The sequence below is a fragment of the Plecotus auritus genome, assembly GCF_963455305.1.
Source record: "Plecotus auritus genome assembly, chromosome: 8".
NCBI lineage: Eukaryota > Metazoa > Chordata > Mammalia > Chiroptera > Vespertilionidae > Plecotus > Plecotus auritus.
Window position 1 is genome coordinate 92,579,173 of NC_137782.1, and position 14,234 is coordinate 92,593,406.

General features: G+C 46.0%; 1 pseudogene across 1 annotated transcript; it reads right to left on the bottom strand.

The window, feature by feature from the left end:
• Positions 1-3,591: 3,591 nt before the first annotated feature.
• On the bottom strand, positions 3,592-3,832 carry LOC308256098 (calmodulin-binding transcription activator 1-like; annotated as a pseudogene). The gene has a single exon. The product of its transcript is annotated as a calmodulin-binding transcription activator 1-like (transcript).
• Between the last annotated feature and the right edge of the window lie 10,402 nt (positions 3,833-14,234).

A 14,234-nucleotide genomic window follows, 5' to 3' on the forward strand; every position in this document is an offset into this window, starting at 1 on the left:
AGGCAGTAGTTGGATGTTTATCTCTCACATTGATGTCTCTCTCTCTCTCCCTCTCCCTTACTCTCTCTGTAAAAAATCAATTTTAAAAAAATTTTTTAAACTTACCAACGGAACATGTTAATGCCACCCTCAGGACTCACCTGTAGTCGTGTGTGGACACTGAGGGATCACTGGGCTTTTGTTGACCAAATCCCTATCTTTGTCCTTTCATCTGAGAGCCCTTACTTAAATGTGTTAGGGCGAGGGTTCCTTTCCTGGAATTTATTCTCAGACAAAACGGGCCGAGTTGAGGATACGGGAATGAGGGGAGAGATGGTGCAGAGCAGAGAGCAGGAGACTAGGTTCCATTCTGAACGAGGCAGCACCAGGCTGTGTGGCCTTGGGCAGCTGAGTGACCTCCGCGTGGTCTCAGTTTCCCTGTCTGTCATGGAAAGGCTGACTTCATCACCAGCTTCCAAGCTGAGTTCTGAGGACACAAAGGTGAGGCTATTGGAACCCCCATCCCTGCACCACTTCTGTGTTTGACCTGCTGGGCTGAAAATTATGGAGCACAGCTCTAGCTAAAAACCTACAAATACCTACCTAGCACCCACTACACACCGGCACTGTTCTGGGGGCTTTGTGTAGTAACTCCTGTCGCCCTCGCCCCGATTCAGGGAGATAAGTTACTCCCTGTCTCCATCTGACAGAAGAGAGACCGAGTGCCAGAGAGGACATGGCCAGTGATGGAGTGGAGGCCCAGGACAAGGACCGCTGCTGCTCTAAGTCCAGGCTCTAACCAAGCTCCTCGGCCTCTCCCAAAACGCCAGGCTTCTGGTGAAGAAAAGTTTGTACCAGCTTTTTATTTAAAAAAAAAAATTTAACCACTATGCTAAGCACAACAAAATGCCATTTTCTTCCCATCAGATTGGTCAAAATTGAAAAAAGTGAATCGCATCCCTTGCTGCCCAGCACAGTGTCACAGGACCATCTGTTCAGGGTAGTGTCACCAACAGAGCATTCTGGGAGAAGAGTTGGGCTCCATCTGCCAAAATTTCAGTGTGCCCACGCCTGCATCCACCCTCCAGGAAAAAGGACACATGTGTGCAAAGAGACACACATGGAAAACCTCCTCCCAGCCATGCTCCTGGGAGTGCAACGTTGGAAGCAACCTAAATAGGAACCACCAGGAAGCGCTGACTAACCCCTGACATGACAGTGCCGGGAGACACCCACAGCCATTGATGAGAAATGTGAACTCACGGGAAGGAACTCAAAATTAGTGGAAAGAGTTAGGTTACAGAATAAGGTCGACAGTATTATCATTTATGTCAAAACACACATGGAGAAAAACTAAGTGATTCTGTATGTGTTTATGAGTATGAAAACTCGTTTAAAAAGTCTAAAAAGATACACACTATGCTAATTGGGATAATGACTCCTGAGGGGGCAAGGCAGGACTCAGCCATGTTCCTGCTGGCTGGAATGGCACCTGGAATTGCACAGGTGCGCCCAGGTGGCTTCCCTGGCACCATTCCCCGGTGTCCGTGGGAGGCACCAATTTCCCCACTGATCCTTATTGAGATCTTTGAGGTATCATGATCTCTCTCCACAGCAGACAAAAAGCCACCAAGCTTATGCACTTCTCTAAGCCGCACAAAAGACACAAGCTATCAAACAGGATCTATACAACCGCAGTAAGTGGGTGCAAGCAGGGTGGGTCCCTGTGCAGGGACAGGACTATGCACCAGGCGTCCTCCATTAGTCACCTACGGGTGCCCACCATGGGATCTGGGCGTGTCCAGAAGAGCAAAGACGAATCACCCAGTCTCCACTGAGGTGAGGACCATCGGTGGCATCCTGGGTGAGAACCTGCACTGAGATCGGAAGAGGCGGCCCCTCACAGAGTGATTAAATGGACTCTCAGACACAAGAAAGATAGATATTGTTGGGGGGATTGATTTTTTGAATTTTTTTTTTAATCTTCATCCGGGGATATTTTTTCCATTGATTTCCAGAGAGAGTGGGAGAGTGAGGGAAAGACAGAGAGAAACATCGATGTGAGAGAAACACAGGGGTTAGTTGCCTCCTGCATGTGCCCTGACCAGGGCTCGGGCCAGGGAGGAGCCTGCAACCTAGGTACATGCCCTTGACCGGAATCAAACCCGGGGCCCTTCAGTCCACAGGTCGATGCTCTATCCACTGAGCCAAACCAGCTAGAACTAATCTATTTTTATTGATTTCAGAGAGGAAGGGAGAGGGAAAGAGCAATAGAAACATTAGCAATTAGAGAGAATCATTGATCAGCTGCCTCCTACATGCCCCTTACTGGGGACCGAGCTCACAACCTGGACCTGTGCCCTGACCAGGAATCAAGCCATGACTCCCTGCTGAGCAATTACAGTTGAGCAAGACAGATATTGTTATAAACCCCTGCAGTGTCCGGGCTGTTTGTTACTGCAGTACCAGTTGACCAATACATGGGTTATCCAATGCCTTTGATTGACAGTGTTGAGAGGGCCTGTTGTAGTCCTACCAGAGAGTTTTGGGGAGCATTAGTGTAAGTACAGAGAAAATTAAACAACCAAAAGAATTCAATATTTACCCCTGGGAGAAAAACTGTACAGAAAGGCACACTGCATCCTTCAATGAATAATATTAATATAGTCATAATAAGATATACACTAAAAAGACTTTAATTAAAATTTGTGATAACTATATTGTAATGGGTGACAGAGAGAGAAGAATGCTAAATCCTCATCATCCATAGTAGGAAGTCCAAAGCATCTAATATTAAAAAATCAAAAAATATAACATAGGCATGTGATTTGGAAATATGGAAATAAATGCCAGGGGGGAAAGCTAAAAAGAGTCAGAAGTAGTTGTTTCTGTGAGAACTTGAAGGTAAGAAACTCACAGAACTACCTTTTAATATATATATATATATATATATATATATATATATATATATATTTACTGATTTTTAAAAAAAAAAAAAAAGAAAAAGAAAGAGAGAAGGGAGAGAACAAGAGAAACATTGATGCAAGAGCAGAGCACAGGGATCAAGCCTGCAAAATGGTCAGGTGCCCTGACCAGGAATCAAACGAGCAACGTTTTGGTGCAAAGGATGACCCAACCAACTGAGCCACATGGGCCGGGTGAGGACTGCCATTTTTGGTTACAAGCCTTTCATACTGAGGGCGCTAGTCTTTAACAAGAGCTGGAGTCATTGGCTCCTGGTGCCCATGCCGTGTGTACTGCTGCCCCCTTGAATCTGGGCTGGTCCTGTGACTCAGCTTAACCAGCAGAAGGTGGAGGAAGCAATGTTCTGCCAAGTTTAGCCCGAGGACTTTATTTTTTTAAAAAAAACTGAAATGAATTTTAATACAGAAAATGAAGACAGCATTTTGCAAATTTATCGCTCAAAGGGATCTCTCTATTTGAGAAAATCAGCATGTTACACTTTGAGAGATGAAATGTTACAGCTTGCACACCAAAATTAAAAAATTAAATTAAATTAAAAAATGAAATGGTTACCAAGGTAATACAGGTCAGGGGATCAAAGGTGAAGGGTCACACATTATTAAAAAGAAATCCAAAAGAACGGCTGCATCATGATCTCTCATTAGTGTTCCAACGGTGCCTCTCTGGGTAAACTTGAACATTTCGGCAGACATTCAAGCAGCTTTTTCGGTAAAAAGATTTTTACATGACCACTGTTGCTGTTCCCATGATCATCTTCTAGAGGTGGCACGGTGTTGACAACACAGTAGGTGCTAGTTCCTCAGAATACACTTAGGGAAACGCTCTCCCGGCTTGTTTTTGGCAGCCATTTCCCTTCTGCACGCCACATCCTCCTCCTCCTCGTGACCAGGACCCCAGGGCGCGCCTCGTACCGCCGCCAGCCCAGCCCGAGCCCCAGGACTTCAGAAGACTGTCCACCATCTGCTGTTGTGCTCTCTGGAACCCAGATGCTGTGTAAAAACTCTGACCACCCTGCTGGGAGAGGAGCCACATGGGAGATTGTGAGGCAACAGACAAAAGGAAAGAGAGTGTGGACATTCCAACCCCATGGAACCGCTAAATGACTCCAGCTCCAGCTACCATCTGACTGCCAGTGTGTGAGAGACCCAAAGCAAAGCCAGCAAAGACAGCAGGTGAGCCCAGCCAGCCCAAAACACTGGGAGGCATGGTAGTGAAGTGTTGTTTTTGCCCATTAATAGTTGTGTTTTGTTACACAGCAGTAGAGGATCATGATCCCAAATGGCACCTAGAAGCGGAATGCTTCTAAGATAAAACTTAGAACAGGTGCGCTAGGGACCAGATAGCAAGCGATGGTCAGAAAGGCTTCAGGGAGGCAGAGTCTGCAAGAACTGGGAAGAAGTCATTATTGGAATGAAGAGAAGACAAGCCATGATTTTCAGTGGCAGAAAGTTAAGCAACATCTTCCCATGCAATAAGAGAAGAAAAAAATGTATGTGTAAGGGCCCCTTTGGTCTGGCCTCACGGCAGGTGAGCACTGCATGGGGTGGGCTGCAAAGTGGGCCGCAGAAGAACTCTTCTGCTGGGCTCAGGGCCTGCACGGTGATCCCAGCCCAACAGGAAAAACCACGCCTTTCCTGAGGTCAGGACAACAGTCTGTCTGCAGAGGAGACCCCTCTGCCCTGAGACCTGCAGCAGGATTTCAGGACAGAGCCCAGGCTCCCAAGAAGTATCTCAAGGTTGGGAACCTGAACCTTCCCTTGACCCTTATGTCAAGGAAAGGATGACTTCTATGATGTCTCCACGTCCAAGAGTAGAAGAGAATAGGTAACAACAGAGGCTTTAACCAAAGTGGAGGAGCTGGCTACACTTTCTCTGGAGTCTGCACTTTCCCAAGAAGAGTCTAGAAGATTTAACTTCCAAACTTACTCCTCCAAGAAGGAAAACACCCATCAGTGACTCATTTAGAACAAGTTGATCTAGACTCGGCGGTGCATGAGAACAAGTGCCCAAGGACAAGGTCCTCTGCCTGTAACACAGGTGGCACATGGTCCCGCCATGGGGCAGCGACACTGAATGGAGCAGAAACCTGAGTGTTGTCACTGTCTGAAACCTTCCGTCAAATTCAAACTTCATTGTACTCTTTGGAATTTCTAGTAGAGACAACCACTATGACAGTAACGAATCCGAGGGGGATGAAAATCAGTGCTACTCATCTCTTACCCAAGAAAAACTTGGTGCTCTGGTGCGAACCCCGTGAGGGCGATCCAATGGAAACGCCTTAGGCAGGAGAAGCTCGTGGGATGTCATAAGAGTCATACCCAGGAGAAGCCTGAGGAATGCAATCACTGCGGGAACCCTGAAAGGCATACCTCATTGTACATCACGGGTTTCATATGGAAAAATCCTCTTGGATGTGATCAAGGTGGAGGCACCTTCAGCTGGAATCCACCCCTCGACAGACACCACTGTGGATTCCACAGGGAAAAGGAACCAGACGAAGGTTCTGAATGTGGGGGTTTACTCTGGGGGTGCGCATTGAAGTAGATATTTATTGTGTGCAGAAACAGATACACCGTTCCAAGTAAGACAATTCAATAAGGATTTATTTGTACAGGTGCAATGTATTCAAAAGCGCAGATGGATGGGAAACCATGATGGGTAGTATATTAGCTCAAGGGCCTGGACCACAAGAGACAATGAAGAGCGAATGGTTAAAATTGGAGGAGAGCCTTGGCCGGGTAGCTCAGTTAGAGCATTGATATGCCAAGGTTGCGGGTTCGAGCTCTGGTCAGGGTACATACAAGAGTCAACCAATTAATGCATAAATAAGTAGAACAATAAATCAGTGTCTCTCTCTTTCTCTTTCTCTTTTAGCATGTCCCCAGGTGAGATTTTTTTTTAAATGAAGTGGACAAAGTGCTCTTGTGTACTATGAAAGAAAGTAGCAGGAAACAGATGCGTACAAATTGCATTCTATATCTAATTATTGGTATTTGTGCTTTAATGGAAGATGAAAACCCTACTGCTTAACACATGAATTCTTCTGGAAAGAGGAGTAAAAAATCAGCTCTACCTTGAAAACCAAACTACATTCTCAAACAATATGAATTTCCCAGGAGAACTCAAGTTTCCAGGAAATCTGGGAGATGATTTTGGACTGTGAACAACGAACTCCCTTTCATACTTAATTAAAAACTGAATTAGGCCCTGGCCCATGTGGCTCAGTTGACTGAAATGTCGTCCCGTACACTGAGTGATGGTGGTTTGCTTCCCAATCAGGGCACACACCCAGGTTGCAGGTTCAATCCCCCGTCAGGGCTCTTGCGGGCGGCAGGTAATATATGTTTCTCTCTCATTTCTCTCTCTCTCTCTCTCTCTCTCGCTTTCTCTCTTTCTCTAAATATATGCTTCTCTCTCATTTATCTCTCTCCCTCTCTCTCCCTCTCTTCCTCTCTCCCTCTACCTCCCTCTAAAATCAATTTTTTAAAAAGGAAAAACTGACTTTTAGGTTAAAGGGTCCTCTCCTGCCGGAAGCCTGTGCTGACTGCGCCAGGCATGGATGACCGATGGCTCCTGGCTGCCTTTGGCATTTATTATAGGCAACTCTTCGTTCCTTTTTTATTTTAACTTCCAGTTTTTAAACATTTCAAAAGAAAAACATTCAACCAAAATTTTAAAAATTAGGATGGATTAATTTACAATAGTTCTTTCATCCAATAAACAATACATACAAACAGTATGTGTAGTTGTCAAGGACATGGGCTCTGAAATCAGACAAACCTGGGTTCAAATTTCAGCTAAGTCACCTGTAGGCTGTGACCTCAGGTGAGTTAGGCCCAAATGTCCTTATCTGAAAAATGGCCATGAAAAGATTACAGTCCATAGGGTCGTTTCATATCACTTTTTTCTAAGTCCAAATATATAGGTTAAAACATTGGGAATATGTCTGTTTAAAAAAGTGCTTGTGGCCCTAGCTGGTTTGGTTCACTGGATAGAGTGTCAGCCTGCAGACTGAAGGGTCCCAGGTTCAATTCCAGTCAAGGGCACATGCCCAGGTTGTAGTCTCAATCCCCAGTAGGGGGCATGCAGGACGCAGCCTATCAGTCATTCTCATTGTTCATGTTTCTATCTCTCTCTCTCCCCCTCTTCCTTCTTCTCTGAAATCAATAAAAATATATGGATTTTTCAAATGCTTCTGTGTATTTTCCACACTGCCCATGTATGACTTTAGGAAAAACATAATTGTAACCAGCTAAGTAAGTGAAACATGTGTGCATTCCTATAGAAAGATCTAGAAGAATAGACACTAAAGGGTTCCGAGGGGTCACGTCTACAGGATGGGACTGGTGGGGAGGGAGGAAGAAAGAAAGCTGGCACTTTTTGCTTCTTGTGCATGTGAGTAATGTTGGAATATTCTGACAAGTGTATATATGTTATTGCTTTTTTAATTCCGAAAAGATGAAGGGATCTCTGAAAGAGATGTAATTAGCACCTGTCGCTGGGGCCTCGCTGACTAAGGGCATTTGCAGCAAATGATGGCCTTGACCGCGCTGCCTCCTGTAACTCAATTCTCTGCCAGGCTCCCCATCACTCAGGCACTCTCCTCTCCGAAATGCTCGGCTTTAACAACATTTTGAATCCAAGCATGACCATGAGTCACAATTCCAGAAAGGTTTTATAAATATTATGTCAAAATTACCTAAGGTGACTTGGCTGAAACTTGCGCAAGTGGGAATGATTCACCCGAAACAATTACGGGGCCCGGGGACACAGAGCAGAAACCCTCGAAGGTTGTTTTTCAGATACTTTCCCACCTGGCCCATGTCCAGGATGTGTGGGTCAATCTCCCCTTTCTGGTCAAATGAGGTGACATCTGCCACCACGGTGGCGTGCAGCTCCTGCGGCTGACAGCAAGGCCGGCAGGTGAAGACCGGTTCCCCCCTGCACCCAAGTGTATGTGGAAAATGACGTAAGACCAATGTTGTAGGGGAAACAGAAAAGCCCGGTGAAGGACTGACTGGAAGCCTTTGCCGAGAGAGTTAGATTTATATCGATGTCCATCCATCTAACCCTTCTCCGCAATATTTTCAATAAAATCCCATTGCATCAGACTCCACCTCAGCTCCTAGTCCCTCCTCAGACCTCTAACCAAATCAGCCAGTCGTCTCCCTGCCCGAGCCCACCCGGCTTAGGCACGGCACGCCTGCCCCTGAGCCAGGTCTTCGCTGGGCATTCCGCTCTTCCCACCACGTACATTAGACTGCCCTTCCCAAGTGTCAGTGGTTTGGTTTCACCTCCATGGGATTATCAGATTGCTTTTACAACTTGTCCTAGAATCCATTCAACACTTCTAAGGGGATACGTTTTGAAACTTAAATAAATATTTTAGATGACAAGTGAATATTGATTCCTAAAAGTGAATATGGATTCCAGAACACTACCTTGCTGTATTAGTCATGATGTGCTGGGTTACATGGCAGGAACAAACAATCCCAAAGTCTCAGTAGCAGCACCCATCAGAAATTCATTTTGTGACTGACCGAAGTCTCCTCAAGTGCAGGCCACCCTCTCGAGGGAAAGGGCAGCCTTCTGCAGACCCAGAACCTGAGGCTGCGCCCACCTGGTGCCCTCCTGCCAACATATGACCCTACAATTACTAATCAGAGAGCTGAGCACTGGCAAGTAACTGCTGTTACTTCTCACATCTCATTGGCTGAAGCAAGTCACACGACCATGCACCCCTTCCCCAGGCCAGAAGGATGCAGATGCCCTGTGGGGCCAGAGTGGAGAACAGACATTGGAGAGTCGTGCCAATGCCTGCCCATGTGCATCATACAGGCAGTCCAAACAAAACCAGAATGAGCAGTGGCATTAAATTCTAGCTCCATCCACACCATTGCCTGATGCGGGGAGGTGAACTGCAGAGAGAGGAGTGCTAGAGAGCAAATGCCACCCAAAGCAGCAGACTTGGAAGTAGGAGTTTAAAACAGATTGCCCACTAAACAGGAAGGGCGCTGCTGGGATCAGGGGCCAACCAGGTGCACTGAGGACTAAGCTAACCCCAAGCCACGTCTTTCATTCTCTCTCAGGTCTTGCCTGGAGCCTAAGGCTGTAAACACTGTCATGACCCCCACTCTGCACATGAGAAAGGGGGCTGAGCAGCTCCCTGAACAGAATTCCTAAACAGAGGCTGAAGAAGAAGGTGAAGAGCTCCCAGGATTCTGCGACCTGCTGGTGGGGCCAGGATTCGACTGGCCCTCTAACTTCCAAGCCCATGTTTTTAATCAATTCATTACATTTTTCCCCTCTCCTCATTGTCCAAACTGCACCCCTTTTACATGGGTCCTGCAAAGCCCAGCTACCTCGGCAAACCTGCCCGAGGCCCCCGCTGACTGCGATCGGCTCAACCCCGTTGCCTGTAACAGTGATCAAAGTGGGTATGAGCGCCTCAAAAACTCTGGGACCAGCCATAGGGGAATTGATTTCCAGGTCCTCAAGTCTTTCTAAATCGGATCTGAGCGCATTCCCGGTGCCCACCCAGAAGAGTGCTGAGCATCCTGCTCTCTCTCCTCTCCTCCTCCCCTCCCGTGGTCTCTCCCTCCCTCTCCACAAGAGAAAAGCCCACCCTCCCCACCTGAACTTCACCGTGGTGCAGCGTGCTCATGTCTAGACACGCTGGGAGCATCACAGCAGAGGGCCTTTTGCAATAGCAGAGTGCGTGCTGAGAAAACGAATGGCCCTGTGGTCTGGGCATGCATCTGTCCACAAGTCCAGCAGCTCCCCATTCTTCGCTTTCTTTGCAAGACCTCATTGAGCTGTCAGCTCCTGGATCGTTAGGCATACATTTTCTGACAGATCACCATGTGGTTTTTAGCATATAACTCAGAAGGACTTTAAATCAATGAGCGACATCACTGTAACAAACCTCTTTCATTTCTAGTTATTCCTATGTTGTCAAGGTTTCTCAGAACTTACATCCAGAAAAAAAATAAACATAAGAACAGAATTAATGCTGAACCCTGTATCATTACAGTAATAAGTAATTTCCTCCTTTTGAACAGCCCTGTTTAAAAGCCACTTTATTAAGAGATAAGGTCCAATAAAATACCACTTTTTATGCTCAATGATTATTTCCTCTTTTTTAGAATGAATTTCTGCTATGTGCTCCAATTATATTAATAATAATTTATCCAGAAGAAAAATGTTAAGCCCTAAAGGCCTTAGGATTCCAGAAAAACCACGTTTTTGCTTCAATGTTTCAATGTATATGTGTGCTTGCAGAGAACCATGATAAAAAGATCAATAAAAGCCTCTGCAACATAAAGATATGTTTTATTAGAATAAAACTCTGAGTGGAAATAAAAAAAAGAAATTATAAATTCAATAAGAACTAAAAGGAACCACATATAATTTCAAAGGATTTTTTCATCCGTGTTTAAATGAATAATGGTAGGCATCAAATCGTTATGGTGCTTAGATTCCATTGGATACAATTGTTTAAACATGTAACATTTTTCTATTTTAAACACCAGTATTTATAACATTCCTTGCAAATATTAAAACTTAAAGCAAAATTTTGAATGTCAGCCTCAAAATGTGTGAGGGGAGTTTATAGTTTTTCAAAAGACACTTTAGGGTGGTGTGCAAGCAAAGAGACGATCGAAGCTCCTGGCCTGTGTCATCCCTTTGGTCCTCATCCCGACCACCGGGGGACGTGCTGGGCTTCCTCAGCTGCCTCGCTGCTCTATTGCTTGATCTTCCTCACAGCAGCCGTGTCCTCCACCTCCACGCGGAGCAATGAGTCATGCGGTTCTGTGTTCCTATCCCCCATGCTGGCGAAGTATTAAGTAAAGCTGAACCCAGACGCTGACAACTCTCGGTCCAGCCCTTGTAACTCACGCAGGAAGACCCAAATTTAAATCTCACGCCTGCCGACCATAGCACGTTCTCCATGGTCACTTCCGAAACCCATGTGGGTCTTAATTTTGTCATCTATAAAACAGGGTCAAGGCCACACACCTATGGCATCTATGTTACAGGATTTTTATGAGGCTCAGATAGGATCAACATTCCTCCTAATTTTTACTCCAATTTTTCAAGTATTACATTGCTGCCTACTTGCTTGGCTCACAAAAAAAAAAGTAGTAAAAACTCCCCCCAAACTACATCAAAATAAAAAGCTTCTGTACAGCAAAGGAAAGCATCAACAAAACAACAAGAAAGCCCACTGCATGGGAGAACATATTTGCCAGTGTTATCACTGATAAGGGTTTAATCTCCAACATTTACAAGGAATGCATACAACTTAACAAAAGGAAGATAAACAATCAAAAAATGGTCAACGGCCCTAACGGGTTTGGCTCAGTGGATAGAGCGTCGGGCTGCGGACTCAAGAGTCCCAGGTTCAATTCCGATCAAGGGCATGTACCTTGGTTGCGGGCACATCCCCAGTAGGGGGTGTGCAGGAGGCAGTTGATTGATGTTTCTCTCTCATCAATGTTTCTAACTCTCTCTCTCTCCCTTCCTGTCTGTAAAAAATCAATAAAATATATGTATTTTTTAAAATGGTCAACGGACCTAAATAGATACTTTTTGAAAGAAGACACAAGGTATTCTAATCATGCTCAAAGTCACTAATCATCCGAGAGATGCAAATCAAAATGACAATGCGGTACCACCTCACACCTGTCAGAATGGCTATCATTAACAAAATCAGCAAATGAAAGTGCTGGCGAGGATGCGGAGAAAAAGGAACCCTCATGCACTGCTGGTGGGAATGCAGACTGGTGCAGCCACTGTGGAGAACAGTATGAGTTTCCTCAAAAAAATAAAAATGGAACTCCCATTTGACCCAGTGATCCCACTTCTAGGAATATATCCCAAGAAACTGGAAACACGAATCAGAAAGGATATATGCACTCCTATGTTCATAGCAGCACAATTCACCATAGCTAAGATTTGGAAACAGCCTAAGTGCCCATCAGCAGATGAGTGTATTAAAAAACTGTGGTACCTCTACACAATGGAATACTACACCGTGGTAAAAAAGAAGGAATTCTTACCATTTGCAACAGCATGGATGGAACTGGAGAGCATTAGGCTAAGCGAAATAAGCCAGTCAGAGAAAGATAAATACCACATGATCTCACTCATTTGTGGAATATAATGAACAACATAAACTGATTAACAAAAACAAATCCAGAGACAGAGAAGCATGGATCAGAAGGTCAAACCTCAGAGGGAAGGTAGGGGAGGGTGGGGGTAAGGGGGAACGATCAACCAAAGGACTTGTATGCATACATATGGGTCTAACCAATGGACACAGACAACAGGGGGGTGAGGGCATGAGTGGGGGGTGGGGGAGGCAATGGGACAATAAGGACACATATGTAATACCTTAATCAATAAAAAAAAAAAACTCCCCCCAAAATTCAATGTTCCTTACCATCACCACCCAAAAAAAATGTAAACCTCTTCCACCTTTCTTAAGAGCCCAATGAGCCAAACATGGCCTAAAATTCCTTCACAAAACCCACAGCTATCTAAGCACCACCAACTGATCTCCCAGCCACTTCCCTCTGTGGTTGATGATTGATTACTGAGCATTGGTGTGTTGAATATTGAGCTTTTGATGGCACTCCCTCTAGGGAATTCAGCTGTCCCAGGATAGAGCCTCCGCTCTAAAGGCCCACAGTCTCCCAGCAAGGGCCTGCACAGTGGGGAGCCTGCGGGGACCAGGGAAAAGGAAACTCAGGCCCATGCCCCACCCTCCCTGTCCTAAAGAGAAGCCTGCAAGGTCCCCACATGACTGAAGGCGCTCTCTGCAGCGTCCCAGCTAAGCTTGTGACATCCCCACAGAGCCGGCCAGCGCTATCTCGCAGCTGCTTTCCTTTGGCTACTGCAAGGGCTCGACTAGGACAGACTCCGATGCTCTGCTCTCCCTGCTGCTCCTGTTGTGCAAGAGACTGTTTTATTCATGAAAAGACGCTCTCATCCTGGGGAAACTGGGAAGGCAGCCAAGCGGAGCACGGTGACTCAGTGGGCAAGCTGGGGGAAGATCCTCAGCAATTGTCCCAGTTCACCCAAGCGAAGAAGACATACCAACCCGAGCATCCCAAGGAGACAGTCTCCAGTGCTCTGGAATGGATCCTCAAGCCCACAACTGCCACCCACGGGGAAGAGTCAGGCAGGCGTGGGCTCACACGCCACACCTGCTGTCTCAGGTATTGCCATCTCAGTCCTGATGGAAAAGAACAGGATTGCACTGCCCCTTCCCTAAGTCATCTTGCTATTTGCAAACTCGCCCACACTGGGCTGTACTGTAACTTGAGCCTTAGTTCTAATCAATACAGAAGCCACAGGATGGAGGGCGGTAAGGAGCCCTGCAGGATCAGCTGGGAAGCTGGCAATCCTTGTTCGGCTGGAGCAACAGAGCTGGCTACACTGCAGCCAGCTGCCTGAGACTCAGACCACGAGCCTCCCCAGGCCATAGCCTGGAAGGTGTGATAGGACCTAGAGGGTTCCCACAAAGAAGGGTGTTGGCACTTCCGTGCAGGGCAGTGATCCTGGTGCCAGGGATAGAGCAGTGAACCACAGATAAAACTCCTAGTGGGGGACACGGGTAATAAACAACATAAATAAAACATACTCTCTGTCCCGTAGTACAAGGAGACAAGGGGACGAAGACAGCAGAGAAGGGCATGGCTAGGGTGCAATCTAAGACTGTGAAGTCAGGGAAGACTCGCTGAGCTGACCAGTGAGTTCACACTGGAAGGAAACGAGGGAGGGTGTAGGCAATTTCCTGGAAAAGAGCATTTGGGACGGAAAGAACAGTGCGTGTGCAGACCCCAAATTAAGACCCTTCCTGCTTACCTTGGTCACAAAAGATAACACTGCATCATCAATTAAGTGAAATCTCTGTCCCTCCCCCTCCCTGGCCAGGTCCTACAGTGCATTTACTCATTGTTTTGCAAGAAGATGTGCTGGTAGTCATCACTCCACTGGTGAGCATTTGCCTCACTAAGAGATGTACCCCTGCTGTGACAACAAGACTCATGCTTTCAGAGATTTGAAATATGATATGCCTGATTAGCAAGGAGACTGAATAAAAGATTAATATACAAAAGCCAGCCCTGTTCTCAATGACCCAAATCTGGAAACAACCCCAACAATTGGCCATCAACTAGAGAGTAGATGAGTAAGCTCTGGTGTATCTGTATAATTAAATATTAGACAAAAGTAAAATCTATTCATTACAGTCTCATGAAATA